Source organism: Melanostigma gelatinosum (assembly GCF_949748355.1).
Source record: "Melanostigma gelatinosum genome assembly, chromosome: 15".
NCBI classification, from domain to species: domain Eukaryota; kingdom Metazoa; phylum Chordata; class Actinopteri; order Perciformes; family Zoarcidae; genus Melanostigma; species Melanostigma gelatinosum.
The window spans coordinates 601,782-618,933 of NC_136648.1; the positions used below are offsets into that span (position 1 = coordinate 601,782).

General features: G+C 40.7%; 1 gene segment (V, D, J or C); it reads left to right on the forward strand.

Moving 5' to 3' along the window:
- Window positions 1-8,554: 8,554 nt before the first annotated feature.
- LOC306789714 (T cell receptor alpha variable 18-like) lies at window positions 8,555-9,091 on the forward strand. The segment is given in 2 exons: window positions 8,555-8,600; window positions 8,688-9,091.
- The last annotated feature ends 8,061 nt before the right edge of the window (window positions 9,092-17,152 follow it).

Genomic DNA, 17,152 nt, shown 5'->3' on the forward strand with positions numbered 1-17,152 from the left:
TGCTAAAAAGTATGGAAGTAAAGTAAATGTTTCTGTTGATCACTATTAAACCAGTCTTAGTATTTAGTTTAAGTATTTAAGTTGAAATGTTTTAGAATACAAATAGTTCCAATGTCATCTAAGAATACAAATGGTAGTAAGCGTATGTTTAATCCATGCTATGATTATGGGATGGCCGTGGCTAAGTGGAGAGCAGGGCCGTCCTTCAATCAGAGGATCGGTGGTTCGATCCCCGGCACCTGCTCCGCTAGTCTCACTTTCTCCCCGTTCTCTATATTCTATAGAAGTTGGCTGAATGAACTGTCAGGAAGCATGAGATAATGTGAGCCATGTCATTTTTCTTATTACTTTGAAATAATTAGGATACAAACATGTGCTATGTATCTCATTGAAGTCAAAGATAAACAATTATTCTTCATCCAATATGAGTGAAACATGATATATATGATGGTGACTGCAGATCAGAGTCATTTCCAGACTTGAAGATACTGAGAGAAGTGAAGATACAGATCTAAGAGGAGACTGAGAGATTCAGGGAGGAGCTAAGATGTTCCTGAACTATAGAAGAGAGAGGAACTTCTATATTCAACAGAGTTCAACACACAAACCATCAACATTACCTCCATTCAACATGCTGTCATCACTGATGTTTCTACTGATTCTAAAAGGTTTGTTAGATTCTGCATTGAGGAAATGTTTCATTCCATTATTTCCTGAATGTTTTAGTAAATGAGTTTTGTAAAATGGTTTAACAGAGTTATCTCTTCCTTTAGGTGTCAGCTGTGTAGAACTCACTCCAGTCAAGAAAGAAGAGAACAGTTTAGAAAACACAACTGTTACTCTGTCCTACAAGTACTCCAAACAAGCTGATGGCAATGATTATTTCTTCTGGTATCGACAACATCCAGGGAAACCACCAGAGTTCCTCATCTTTCACTTGGGAACACAAAATGCAACAAACTCTGGACTGTCTGTTAAAGTGAGTGATGATAAAACCAGAATGGATCTGCAGATCTCCTCTGCTGCAGTGACAGACTCTGCTGTGTACTACTGTGCTGTGAGGCCCACAGTGACAACAACCCCACAGTCTCTGTACAAAAACACAAGCTGACACACTGACACGCTGCTGGAAGCTTTTGTTCCACTCGGTTGGACTGAACCTTTTACCTCCACTAGAGGGTGACATCATCAAGTAGGCAGTGCACGACTTCTGCACTGTGTTCAACCATTCAGTGAATAATAAGTGCTGCTGTGAAGAGAACAATTCTCAGGCTGGATGTTGAACATCAGCTCGTTTCTCCTGTTGATCTAAAGCTTGTTGTAGAGATGGAACATTGGCTGTGGATTGTTCTTGCTGCTCTGTTCTCTGGTAAGATAGAAAGAACAACATGTTCCTCTCTCAACACTTTTCACCAGAAACTCAGCTGTGAGTGTTTTTAATGTTCATATAGAGAAAATCAAAAGACAACTTCTGTTGGTATCTAGTAGCTTCTAAAGAACTCGTTCTATGGTTCAATCTGACATCAGACAGCACTCAGTGAAACCCAGACTAGTGTAAATGTCTGTGTGTCTGACTCTCTGGCTAGGTAACTCTTTAACCCTACTGATGGTTCTGCTTTCATCAATCATCTGTATTGATTCATCTCTTCTTCTGCATGTTCTCTTCTTCCTCAGAGTGTAAAGGAGACGACGGAGTGATGCAGTCAACAGGAGACGTCACTGCTACTGCAGGACAGACAGTTACACTTGACTGTACATTTAAGACAACAAGCACAGTTCCCACTTTGTTCTGGTACAAACAAGAAGTCAATGATTTCCCAAAGTACATGCTGAAAAGTTTCTCAAACAAAGTAGAAAAAGCTCCAGAGTTCCAGAAAGACAGATTTGATGCTACAATCAACAAGACATCAGTTCCTCTGAAGATCCAGAAGCTTCTTCTGTCAGACTCTGCTGTGTACTACTGTGCTCTGAGGCCCACAGTGACTGAAAACACCTAAACTCTGTACAAAAACCTTTGGAGCAAAGACAACACAATACTGTACAACATCCACTAGAGGGAGTCTTACTGTGTTTATTACCTTGTTTTGTTTAAGTTTACTGTATCGTTAACGTGTTGTTGTATATGTTTACGGACCGCTGACTTCCGTGAGTGCTCTGTATAAATTACTGTTGTATTCCAATCTACTGTAATAGTGTTGATCAGTCACAGCGAGTGAGGTTAGGAACTGTAACTATCAGTTAAAAGATCAGAACCACGGCTGGCAGCATCCGAGTTTGCCAGTTTCTGGTCCCTGATCTCAGGGTGGTGCCACGTTGTCAACATTTGTTAAAATTCTTGATGATTTTATGAAGGTCAATCATTTCGTTTTAAACTTGCTGATAACCAAACACGCTCCTGCTGAATCCCAACAAGAGTCCAATAAAATCCAGTAATTATTGAAGCTGGTTTGTTTCATGTGAAGTGCTGTGTGAGATTCAGGGAGGAGCTAAGATGTTCCTGAACTATAGAAGAGAGAGGAACTTCTATATTCAACAGAGTTCAACACACAAACCATCAACATTACCTTCATTCAACATGCTGTCATCACTGATGTTTCTACTGATTCTAAAAGGTTTGTTAGATTCTGCATTGAGGAAATGTTTCATTCCATTATTTCCTGAATGTTTCAGTAAATGAGTTTTGTAAAATGGTATAACAGAGTTATCTCTTCCTTCAGGTGTCAGCTGTGAAGAACTCACTCCAGTCAAGAAAGAAGAGAACAGTTTAGAAAACACAACTGTTACTCTGTCCTACAAGTACTCCAAACTTACATCTAGTGATTATTTATTCTGGTATCGACAACATCCAGGAAAACCACCAGAGTTCATCATCTCTCACTCTGCTTCAGGAACAGTAATAAATGAACAAATATCTGGACTGAAGATCAGAGTGGATCAAAACCAAATCAGTATGAACATCTCCTCTGCTGCAGTGACAGACTCTGCTGTGTACTACTGTGCTGTGAAGCCCACAGTGACAGGAAACACCAAAACTCTGTACAAAAACCGTTGGAGCAAAGACAACACAATACTGTACAAGATCCACTAGAGGGAGTCTCACTCTGTTTAACTTCAATAGTATGTGGTGACACAGTCTGGACTCTTTTCACTCCTGAGACACAGTTGCCATGAAGGACTATAGAAATGACAGTAACTTGACATGAGTCTCCTCCTACTGACTGCAGAGGTGGCTTCATGGCAGAGAACTCTTTGATTCCAGCTGTGAACATCAGACCAAACACAACTCACAAAACGTGTTCATACTGAACACTCAGTTACAACATTCCACCTCTGAACATGGAGAAACTTGCTGCAGTTCTGTTCTTTTCAACCCTCGTAGGTACGTATGTTTTTGACAACAGAACCTGAAATGTAACTTCAGAAGTTAACATTTTAAGGACACAAATCTAGATGTCATCACTTCATCACTAATAACTGATTCATACACAGTTAACAGCAGCATTTGTTTTCACTTACACATTGTCAAAGAGTGATGGTTTTCAAATGAAGGATCTCTGACTTTGGAACAGATCTCTAAATATAACATGTGGTCTTCCTCACTAGGTAACACCTTGGAAGATGATATTACTGCCAGCAGAGCTGAAGTGTTTTCATCAGAGGGCTTTAGTGTTACTCTGTCCTGTAGCTATTCAGTTAAAGCTGATACTCTCCAGTGGTATCGACAGGATCCTGGATCAGCTCCTCAGTTCCTTCTCCTGATCACTGATACTAACCAGCCTTCAGTGGTGGAAGCAAAACCTCCAATCCCTCGACTGACTGCTAAACTGAATGAGGAGAGAAATCAAGTCCATCTGGAGATCTCCTCTGCTGCAGTGACAGACTCTGCTGTGGACTACTGTGCTCTGCAGCCCACAGTGACAGGAAACACCAAAACTCTGTACAAAAACCTTTGGAGCAAAGACAACACAATACTGTACAACATCCACTAGAGGGAGTCTGACTCTGTTTAACTTCAACAGTATGTGATGACACAGTCTGGACTCTTTGTAGAGGTGATACAAACAAGAGAAATTAAGCACTAAAGACAAAACAGACCGAGATCTAAAAGAGCAAATAATAAACATTGTTGGTCAATTCTCTGTCACACTCACTTAAGTTTTCAACAGCTTAAATGTGAAACTATTTTAACAGCAAAAGTACATTTGAGTAAAATAGTTAACAGAAAAATGTTCTGATCACATGTAATAGTGTGTCAATATATTTACCGTTATTTTCAAATCCACTTTTTGACAAATTACACAATTTCATGAAAGTACTCAATGAACTGGTTGTCATCACAGACTCAGGGTTTGATTGATTTTGTTCTTTTCTTTATAAAAGCAGTTTCTCTGTTGTTCTGTCAGGGTGTGAAATCTTGTGGTGTTCCACAGGGTTCAATCATAGGTCCTCTCATTTTATATTTACATGTTGTCTTTGGATCAAATTATGTTGAAACACAACATCAGTTTCCATTGTGTTGCTGATGATATTTGATGAAAGAGTGTTGGGACTTCATCATGTGGTTGGAACAAAGGGAGTTGGGCCTACAGGGTAGTCAACAGCCTGATTTGAGTTAAGATCACACCAAACCCCACGAGATGTTAAATCTCAGCTGGGTGTGATTTTTGGTCCAAACTCAACACTGGGGTCTCATTGGACGATGGCCACAGGCACCACAGGGGGCTGCCTATGCTGCAGCCCTGCTGTCCCTGAGACTGTAAAACTCTGCTTTACCTCCAGCTCTGTGCCGTCCCCGTCCAACTCGATTTGGATGAAAGGAGGCACAAACAACTTTGTTGCTTTTAAGAAAACCTAGAACGAGTTCTACATTCACTGGACAAACAACAGACCTCCTGAAGAAGAGAAGCGGACAACTTGCCTGCAGAAGGAAGAAAACGCATTCTTCAGAGGAAGAGAAGGACACATTCTCTTTCCAATCAAGTCGACATTTGCTGGTCGAAAGGACGAGAATTCCCTTAACTTCAGAGTAATCTCCACTGATATACAGAGGACTTATCACCGCGCAGCTTGAAGCTCCGGATCCCGAGTTTAACCAAGAAACTCGAGGAATCACATCGACCGCTACGAAGTCGTCTCACAGTAAGAGGCTTGTGTCTGGGCAGAGAATAGGTCACAGTGTGTTTATGTCCTTGTTTTGTTTCAGTTTACTGTATTGTTAACGTGTTGTATATGTTTACGGACCGCTAACTTCCGTGAGTGCTCTGTAGAAATTACTGTTGTATTCCAATCTACTGTGATAGTGTTGATCAGTCACAGCGAGTGAGGTTAGGAACTGTAACGATCAGTTAAAAGATCAGAACCACGGCTGGCAGCATCTGAGTTTGACAGTTTCTGGTCCCTGATCTCAGGGTGGTGCCACGTTGTCAACATTTGTTAAAATTCTTAATCATTTTCTTAAGGTCAATCATTTAGTTTTAAACTTGCTGATAACCAACCACGCTCCTGCTGAATCCTAACAAGAGTCCAATAAAATCCAGTAATTATTGAAGCTGGTTTGTTTCATGTGAAGTGCTGTGTGAGATTCAGGGAGGAGCTAAGATGTTCCTGAACTATAGAAGAGAGAGGAACTTCTATATTCAACAGAGTTCAACACACAAACCATCAACATTATCTTCATTCAACATGCTGTCATCACTGATGTTTCTACTGATTCTAAAAGGTTTGTTAGATTCTGCATTAAGGAAATGTTTCATTCCATTATTTCCTGAATGTTTCAGTAAATGACTTTTGTAAAATGGTTTAACAGAGTTATCTCTTCCTTTAGGTGTCAGCTGTGAAGAACTCACTCCAGTCAAGAAAGAAGAGAACAGTTTAGAAAACACAACTGTTACTCTGTCCTACAAGTACTCCAAACTTTCATCTAGTGATTATTTCTTCTGGTATCGACAACATCCAGGAAAACCACCAGAGTTCATCATCTCTCACTCTGCTTCAGGAAAAGTAATAAATGAACAAATATCTGGACTGAAGATCAGAGTGGATCAAAACCAAATCAGTATGAACATCTCCTGTGCTGCAGTGACAGACTCTGCTGTGTACTACTGTGCTGTGAGGCCCACAGTGACAGGAAACACCAAAACTCTGTACAAAAACCTTTGGAGCAAAGACAACACAATACTGTACAACATCCACTAGAGGGAGTCTCACTCTGTTTAACTTCAATAGTATGTGGTGACACAGTCTGGACTCTTTGTAGAGGTGATACAAACAAGAGAAATGAAGCACCAAAGACAAAACAGACCGAGATCTAAAAGAGCAAATAATAAACATTGTTGGTCAATTCTCTGTCACACTCACTTATGTTCTCAACAGCCTAAATCTGAAACTATTTTAATCGCAAAAGTATATTTGAGTAAAATAGTTAACAGAAAAATGTTCTGATGACATGTAATAGTGTGTCAAAATATTTACCGTTATTTTCAAATCCACTTTTGACAAATGACACAATTTCAATAAAGTACTCAATGAACTGGTTGTCATCACAGACTCAGGGTTTGATTGATTTTGTTCTTTCCTTTATAAAAGCAGTTTCTCTGTTGTTCTGTCAGGGTGTGAAATCTTGTGGTGTTCCACAGGGCTCAATTATAGGTCCTCTCATTTTATATTTACATGTTGTCTTTCGATCAAATTAAGTTGAAAAACAACATCAGTTTCCATTGTGTTGCTGATATGTGATCATAGATTCCATTAAATTACACGAATTGTGGAAGCTTGTTTATTACATGTGAAGTGCTGGTGATCCAGACCTTCCTACAATTACTGTAAGTGAGTCTAGAGCAGAGATCTCAACTTGCTCCTATAATTCTGTGAACTACATGAAAATGCATCTTGTTAAAGTGTTTGATGATGTTAAGCTTACTGCTCGAAGTCTGGAGATATTAATGATGATTAATAATCATCAGAGGTCTCTACTTTAGGAGTATTAATTAAGTCTTTCTGGTGTTTGCAGATCCTGAAAAGATAATCCATTTTTCATAGCTACTTTATTGTAACTCCTGTTATTAAGTAAACACCAAAAACTGAAAAAGTTTGCACCTCCAGAAAGTACAAAATGCTGCTACGAGTCTGTTAACCAGGAGGAAGAGTAACTGAGAGAAGTGAAGATACAGATCTAAGAGGAGACGGAGAGATTCAGGGAGGAGCTAAGATGTTGCTGGAACTTGTTGAACATCAGCTAGTTTCTCCTGTTGATCTAAAGCTTGTTGTAGAGATGGAACATTGGCTGTGGATTGTTCTTGCTGCTCTGTTCTCTGGTAAGATTGAAAGAACATGTTTTTAATATTTTCCAAAGATTGATATGAACGAGAGTTCAGTCTACATGTTCCACTGTCTTCTCCTCTCAGCCTCATGAACAATGTTAGTCTAACAGCTTCATCTTCTCTACTTTTTCCAGGACTAACAGCTGGAGACACAATCTCTCCTGGAGAAGATGAAGTGAGTAAAAGAGAAGGAGAATCTGTCTCACTCAGATGTGACTATGAGACAACATCAGACTATGTTTACCTGTATTGGTACAAACATTCTGACCTTCAGGCTCCTCAGTTTATTCTCTGGAAAGGAGCAAAAAGTAACACAAACCAATATATTCCTGATGAACGATATGAATCTCAAACAAGTAGAAACTCAGCTGCACTGACCATAAGGAGACTGGCCCTGACAGACACAGCTCTCTACTACTGTGCTCTAGAAACACAGTGATCCAAAGTGTACAAGAGGCTGTACAAAAAGCTGAACACACATATGTGACGACTCTTCAAAGAGGAGGGAAGTGGTATTCAAACCACAGCTTCATATCAGATGGATTCTGAGGATTCCTGTTGGATCAGAGTCTCTGTGGTTACAGCTGCTAATGAAAGACTGTGGGAGGATCCACATGAACAGCAGATCCACAGCCAACAAACCACCTGTATGATGGTTCAGACACAAGACACCAGGACCACATATAAGTGGACACGGACTTACTGACTGCATCCTCACTAGAACACAATGAGCTCCTTCCATTGTTCACTATTCTCTGATATCTTGAGATGCTGTCCACACAGACACTGAAACACCAACCATTACAGCTCTAAGATAAACAGTAATGTATGTCTGTAGAAAGGAAATAAAATAAACTCAGAATCACATTTTAACGGCTGAAATCTTTTACCAGGTTAAGATTTGATTCTTTCACGAACGCAGAAGACAAAAACATACTGAAGTGTCTGTTTACACGGAAGAGAACAAACATTCTGAAAAGAGCATAAAAAGTTACATGTTGTTCAAATGTTTGTTGACTTTCAATCTTTCTGATCAGAAATATGAATATCCATTTGTTCTGGTCTAAAGGAGTAAAGTCATCAGTAGAGGAATAACACAGGGCTGTAAATGAGCCCCGTCACTGTGATCAGGTTCCTCCTTCTAATCCACCAACCTAGTGTTGATGAAGACTCAACAGAGAGATCACTGCCTTCTTTATACCTGCTGGAGTTCTCAGATACTCAGCACTGCACACATGACGCCTCTGTTCATCTCAGTGCTGCTGGCTGCTGTGAGCCTTGGTATGAACACAACTTGATGTCCTTGATATGGATCCAACACTGAGATGATTCTTTAACACACTGATACTGTTTGTTTCTGTTTCTCAGAATGCAGAGCACAAACAGACAACGTGCTGCAGCCAAAAGGAGATGTGACGGCTACTGAAGGAGAGGCAGTAACACTTGGCTGTCAATACATCAGCACTTCATCAAATGATTATCTCTTCTGGTACAAACAGGATGGAAACAACAGCCCCAAATTCATCCTGAGCCGCTTTAAGGTTGGCTCGGGGAAAACAGAGGACGAGGATAAATTTTCATCGACACTGAATTCCACCTCAAGATCAGTTCCTCTGAAGATCCAGAAGCTTCTTCTGTCAGACTCTGCTGTGTACTACTGTGCTCTGAGGCCCACAGTGACAGGAAACACCAAAACTCTGTACAAAAACCTTTGGAGCAAAGACAACACAATACTGTACAACATCCACAAGAGGGAGTCTCACTCTGTTTAACTTCAATAGTATGTGATGACACAGTCTGGACTCTTTGTAGAGGTGATACAAACAAGAGAAATTAAGCACTAAAGACAAAACAGACCGAGATCTAAAAGAGCAAATAATAAACATTGTTGGTCAATTCTCTGTCACACTCACTTATGTTCTCAACAGCCTAAATCTGAAACTATTTTAATCGCAAAAGTACATTTGAGTAAAATATTTGACAACAGAAAAATGTTCTGATCACATGTAATAGTGTGTCAATATATTTACCGTTATTTTCAAATCCACTTTTTGACAAATTACACAATTTCATGAAAGTACTCAATGAACTGGTTGTCATCACAGACTCAGGGTTTGATTGATTTTGTTCTTTTCTTGATAAAAGCAGTTTCTCTGTTCTGTCAGGGTGTGAAATCTTGTGGTGTTCCACAGGGCTCAATCATAGGTCCTCTCATTTTATATTTACATGTTGTCTTTGGATCAAATTATGTTGAAACACAACATCAGTTTCCATTGTGTTGCTGATGATATTTGATGAAAGAGTGTTGGGACTTCATCATGTGGTTGGAACAAAGGGAGTTGGGCCTACAGGGTAGTCAACAGCCTGATTTGAGTTAAGATCACACCAAACCCCACGAGATGTTAAATCTCACCTGGGTGTGATTTTTGGTCCAAACTCAACACTGGGGTCTCATTGGACGATGGCCACAGGCACCACAGGGGGCTGCCTATGCTGCAGCCCTGCTGTCCCTGAGACTGTAAAACTCTGCTTTACCTCCAGCTCTGTGCCGTCCCGTCCAATAAAATCCAGTAATTATTGAAGCTGGTTTGTTTCATGTGAAGTGCTGTGTGAGATTCAGGGAGGAGCTAAGATGTTCCTGAACTATAGAAGAGAGAGGAACTTCTATATTCAACAGAGTTCAACACACAAACCATCAACATTACCTTCATTCAACATGCTGTCATCACTGATGTTTCTACTGATTCTAAAAGGTTTGTTAGATTCTGCATTAAGGAAATGTTTCATTCCATTATTTCCTGAATGTTTTAGTAAATGACTTTTGTAAAATGGTATAACAGAGTTATCTCTTCCGTTAGGTGTCAGCTGTGAAGAACTCACTCCAGTCAAGAAAGAAGAGAACAGTTTAGAAAACACAACTGTTACTCTGTCCTACAAGTACTCCAAACTTTCATCTAGTGATTATTTCTTCTGGTATCGACAACATCCAGGAAAACCACCAGAGTTCATCATCTCTCACTCTGCTTCAGGAACAGTAGGAAATGAACAAATCTCTGGACTGAAGATCAGAGTGGATCAAAACCAAATCAGTATGAACATCTCCTCTGCTGCAGTGACAGACTCTGCTGTGTACTACTGTGCTGTGAGGCCCACAGTGACAGGAAACACCAAAACTCTGTACAAAAACCTTTGGAGCAAAGACAACACAATACTGTACAAGATCCACTAGAGGGAGTCTCACTCTGTTTAACTTCAATAGTATGTGGTGACACAGTCTGGACTCTTTTCACTCCTGAGACACAGTTGCCATGAAGGACTATAGAAATGACAGTAACTTGACATGAGTCTCCTCCTACTGACTGCAGAGGTGGCTTCATGGCAGAGAACTCTTTGATTCCAGCTGTGAACATCAGACCAAACACAACTCACAAAACGTGTTCATACTGAACACTCAGTTACAACATTCCACCTCTGAACATGGAGAAACTTGCTGCAGTTCTGTTCTTTTCAACCCTCGTAGGTACGTATGTTTTTGACAACAGAACCTGAAATGTAACTTCAGAAGTTAACATTTTAAGGACACAAATCTAGATGTCATCACTTCATCACTAATAACTGATTCATACACAGTTAACAGCAGCATTTGTTTTCACTTACACATTGTCAAAGAGTGATGGTTTTCAAATGAAGGATCTCTGACTTTGGAACAGATCTCTAAATATAACATGTGGTCTTCCTCACTAGGTAACACCTTGGAAGATGATATTACTGCCAGCAGAGCTGAAGTGTTTTCATCAGAGGGCTTTAGTGTTACTCTGTCCTGTAGCTATTCAGTTAAAGCTCAGAATCTCCAGTGGTATCGACAGGATCCTGGATCAGCTCCTCAGTTCCTTCTCCTGATCACTGATACTAACCAGCCTTCAGTGGTGGAAGCAAAACCTCCAATCCCTCGACTGACTGCTAAACTGAATGAGGAGAGAAATCAAGTCCATCTGGAGATCTCCTCTGCTATAGTGACAGACTCTGCTGTGTACTACTGTGCTGTGAGGCCCACAGTGACAGGAAACACCAAAACTCTGTACAAAAACCTTTGGAGCAAAGACAACACAATACTGTACAACATCCACTAGAGGGAGTCTCACTCTGTTTAACTTCAATAGTATGTGGTGACACAGTCTGGACTCTTTGTAGAGGTGATACAAACAAGAGAAATTAAGCACTAAAGACAAAACAGACCGAGATCTAAAAGAGCAAATAACAAACATTGTTGGTCAATTCTCTGTCACACTCACTTAAGTTTTCAACAGCTTAAATCTGAAACTATTTTAATAGCAAAAGTACATTTGAGTAAAATATTTGACAACAGAAAAATGTTCTGATCACATGTAATAGTGTGTCAATATATTTACCGTTATTTTCAAATCCACTTTTGACAAATGACACAATTTCAATAAAGTATCTCAATGAACTGGTTGTCATCACAGAGTCAAGGTTTGATTGATTTTGTTCTTTTCTTGATAAAAGCAGTTTCTCTGTTGTTCTGTCAGGGTGTGAAATCTTGTGGTGTTCCACAGGGTTCAATCATAGGTCCTCTCATTTTATATTTACATGTTGTCTTTGGATCAAATTATGTTGAAACACATCAGTTTCCATTGTGTTGCTGATGATATTTGATGAAAGAGTGTTGGGACTTCATCATGTGGTTAGAACAAAGGGAGTTGGGCCTACAGGGTAGTCAACAGCCTGATTTGAGTTAAGATCACACCAAACCCCACGAGACGTTAAATCTCAGCTGGGTCTGATTTTTGGTCCAAACTCAACACTGGGGTCTCATTGGACGATGGCCACAGGCACCACAGGGGGCTGCCTATGCTGCAGCCCTGCTGTCCCTGAGACTGTAAAACTCTGCTTTACCTCCAGCTCTGTGCCATCCCGTCCAACGCAATTTGGATGAAAGGAGGTCGAAAGGACGAGAATTCCCTTAACTTCAGAGGAGTCTCCGCTGATATATGGAGGACTTATCACCGCGCAGCTTGAAGCTCCGGATCCCGAGTTTAACCAAGAAACTCGAGGAATCACATCGACCGCTATGAAGTCGTCTCACAGTAAGAGGCTTGTGTCTGGGCAGAGAATAGGTCACAGTGTGTTTATGTCCTTGTTTTGTTTCAGTTTACTGTATCGTTAACGTGTTGTTGTATATGTTTACGGACCGCTGACTTCCGTGAGTGCTCTGTATAAATTACTGTTGTATTCCAATCTACTGTAATAGTGTTGATCAGTCACAGCGAGTGAGGTTAGGAACTGTAACTATCAGTTGAAAGATCAGAACCACGGCTGGCAGCATCCGAGTTTGCCAGTTTCTGGTCCCTGATCTCAGGGTGGTGCCACGTTGTCAACATTTGTTAAAATTCTTAAACATTTTCTTGAGGTCAATCATTTCGTTTTAAACTTGCTGACAACCAAACACGCTCCTGCTGAATCCCAACAAGAGTCCAATAAAATCCAGTAATTATTGAAGCTGGTTTGTTTCATGTGAAGTGCTGTGAGAGATTCAGGGAGGAGCTAAGATGTTCCTGAACTATAGAAGAGAGAGGAACTTCTATATTCAACAGAGTTCAACACACAAACCATCAACATTACCTCCATTCAACATGCTGTCATCACTGATGTTTCTACTGATTCTAAAAGGTTTGTTAGATTCTGCATTGAGGAAATGTTTCATTCCATTATTTCCTGAATGTTTTAGTAAATGAGTTTTGTAAAATGGTTTAACAGAGTTATCTCTTCCTTTAGGTGTCAGCTGTGTAGAACTCACTCCAGTCAAGAAAGAAGAGAACAGTTTAGAAAACACAACTGTTACTCTGTCCTACAAGTACTCCAAACAAGCTGATGGCAATGATTATTTCTTCTGGTATCGACAACATCCAGGGAAACCACCAGAGTTCCTCATCTTTCACTTGGGAACACAAAATGCAACAAACTCTGGACTGTCTGTTAAAGTGAGTGATGATAAAACCAGAATGGATCTGCAGATCTCCTCTGCTGCAGTGACAGACTCTGCTGTGTACTACTGTGCTGTGAGGCCCACAGTGACAACAACCCCACAGTCTCTGTACAAAAACACAAGCTGACACACTGACACGCTGCTGGAAGCTTTTGTTCCACTCGGTTGGACTGAACCTTTTACCTCCACTAGAGGGTGACATCATCAAGTAGGCAGTGCACGACTTCTGCACTGTGTTCAACCATTCAGTGAATAATAAGTGCTGCTGTGAAGAGAACAATTCTCAGGCTGGATGTTGAACATCAGCTCGTTTCTCCTGTTGATCTAAAGCTTGTTGTAGAGATGGAACATTGGCTGTGGATTGTTCTTGCTGCTCTGTTCTCTGGTAAGATAGAAAGAACAACATGTTCCTCTCTCAACACTTTTCACCAGAAACTCAGTTGTGAGTGTTTTTAATGTTCATATAGAGAAAATCAAAAGACAACTTCTGTTGGTATCTAGTAGCTTCTAAAGAACTCGTTCTATGGTTCAATCTGACATCAGACAGCACTCAGTGAAACCCAGACTAGTGTAAATGTCTGTGTGTCTGACTCTCTGGCTAGGTAACTCTTTAACCCTACTGATGGTTCTGCTTTCATCAATCATCTGTATTGATTCATCTCTTCTTCTGCATGTTCTCTTCTTCCTCAGAGTGTAAAGGAGACGACGGAGTGATGCAGTCAACAGGAGACGTCACTGCTACTGCAGGACAGACAGTTACACTTGACTGTACATTTAAGACAACAAGCACAGTTCCCACTTTGTTCTGGTACAAACAAGAAGTCAATGATTTCCCAAAGTACATGCTGAAAAGTTTCTCAAACAAAGTAGAAAAAGCTCCAGAGTTCCAGAAAGACAGATTTGATGCTACAATCAACAAGACATCAGTTCCTCTGAAGATCCAGAAGCTTCTTCTGTCAGACTCTGCTGTGTACTACTGTGCTCTGAGGCCCACAGTGACTGGAAACACCAAAACTCTGTACAAAAACCTTTGGAGCAAAGACAACACAATACTGTACAACATCCACTAGAGGGAGTCTTACTGTGTTTATTACCTTGTTTTGTTTAAGTTTACTGTATCGTTAACGTGTTGTTGTATATGTTTACGGACCGCTGACTTCCGTGAGTGCTCTGTATAAATTACTGTTGTATTCCAATCTACTGTAATAGTGTTGATCAGTCACAGCGAGTGAGGTTAGGAACTGTAACTATCAGTTAAAAGATCAGAACCACGGCTGGCAGCATCCGAGTTTGCCAGTTTCTGGTCCCTGATCTCAGGGTGGTGCCACGTTGTCAACATTTGTTAAAATTCTTAATAATTTTCTTAAGGTCAATCATTTCGTTTTAAACTTGCTGATAACCAAACACGCTCCTGCTGAATCCCAACAAGAGTCCAATAAAATCCAGTAATTATTGAAGCTGGTTTGTTTCATGTGAAGTGCTGTGAGAGATTCAGGGAGGAGCTAAGATGTTCCTGAACTATAGAAGAGAGAGGAACTTCTATATTCAACAGAGTTCAACACACAAACCATCAACATTACCTTCATTCAACATGCTGTCATCACTGATGTTTCTACTGATTCTAAAAGGTTTGTTAGATTCTGCATTAAGGAAATGTTTCATTCCATTATTTCCTGAATGTTTCAGTAAATGAGTTTTGTAAAATGGTTTAACAGAGTTATCTCTTCCGTTAGGTGTCAGCTGTGAAGAACTCACTCCAGTCAAGAAAGAAGAGAACAGTTTAGAAAACACAACTGTTACTCTGTCCTACAAGTACTCCAAACTTACATCTAGTGATTATTTATTCTGGTATCGACAACATCCAGGAAAACCACCAGAGTTCATCATCTCTCACTCTGCTTCAGGAACAGTAGGAAATGAACAAATCTCTGGACTGAAGATCAGAGTGGATCAAAACCAAATCAGTATGAACATCTCCTCTGCTGCAGTGACAGACTCTGCTGTGTACTACTGTGCTGTGAGGCCCACAGTGACAGGAAACACCAAAACTCTGTACAAAAACCGTTGGAGCAAAGACAACACAATACTGTACAAGATCCACTAGAGGGAGTCTCACTCTGTTTAACTTCAATAGTATGTGGTGACACAGTCTGGACTCTTTTCACTCCTGAGACACAGTTGCCATGAAGGACTATAGAAATGACAGTAACTTGACATGAGTCTCCTCCTACTGACTGCAGAGGTGGCTTCATGGCAGAGAACTCTTTGATTCCAGCTGTGAACATCAGACCAAACACAACTCACAAAACGTGTTCATACTGAACACTCAGTTACAACATTCCACCTCTGAACATGGAGAAACTTGCTGCAGTTCTGTTCTTTTCAACCCTCGTAGGTACGTATGTTTTTGACAACAGAACCTGAAATGTAACTTCAGAAGTTAACATTTTAAGGACACAAATCTAGATGTCATCACTTCATCACTAATAACTGATTCATACACAGTTAACAGCAGCATTTGTTTTCACTTACACATTGTCAAAGAGTGATGGTTTTCAAATGAAGGATCTCTGACTTTGGAACAGATCTCTAAATATAACATGTGGTCTTCCTCACTAGGTAACACCTTGGAAGATGATATTACTGCCAGCAGAGCTGAAGTGTTTTCATCAGAGGGCTTTAGTGTTACTCTGTCCTGTAGCTATTCAGTTAAAGCTCAGAATCTCCAGTGGTATCGACAGGATCCTGGATCAGCTCCTCAGTTCCTTCTCCTGATCACTGATACTAACCAGCCTTCAGTGGTGGAAGCAAAACCTCCAATCCCTCGACTGACTGCTAAACTGAATGAGGAGAGAAATCAAGTCCATCTGGAGATCTCCTCTGCTGCAGTGACAGACTCTGCTGTGGACTACTGTGCTCTGCAGCCCACAGTGACAGGAAACACCAAAACTCTGTACAAAAACCTGTGGAGCAAAGACAACACAATACTGTACAACATCCACTAGAGCAGGGGTTCTTAACCTTTTTGACCTCGGGGCCCAACTTTTCAAGTACAAAGTGTCCCGGGGCCCACTCTGACTATATGCATCAAAAGTGTCAGAACACCTGTAGGTCATACAGAAACAGAGCAGTGGGCCTTTGGAGTCAGGAAAGACTTAAGATTTTTGTCCGCATAAAATACGATCGAGTATGAGAATAGCTCAGTTACGCAAACGTTGGTTGACGGCTTATGGAAGAGGAGGATAAGGTTTGTACTATAAGTACCAGCGTTTTCTGAAGGCAGTAGCTCCATGCTAACATCCGCTAGCACGTTGTCGGGTCTGTAATGTGTCTTTTTCCGTCTAAATGCTGCAAGATACGACTTGCAGCGGTTATGGCGACTTTGGACAGTGTGTGTGTGGGCTCCTTTTGTGGAGAAACCATAAGAAATGAAAGAAACGCGATGATTTCATTGCAAATATGAGGATTTTGGGCATGCTGGGATACCAAACACGGACATGTTTTGTGACGTATTTGCGCAAACAAGCCGTAGGAACGGAAGGGGAGGGGATCGAGGATGCCGGTGTTGAACAGGCAAAACCCTTGTCAAATAAATGAGATGATTGAATGTGATGATCACAAAGACATTTATTATCATGTGTATGTAAACCTGCATACACAACAAGAAGCCCAACAGGCTTTCCCACGAGCGTTGGATGTTTCGTCGCTACGTGTCGCTTTATTTTTGAAGGCTTCAGTGCTTCGTTTGATAGTATTAGCTCACATTCCACACACTGAGCCCTCGGCTCTGCCTCGCTGCCTCCGTTCACAAAGCCGTACTTAAGAAAGT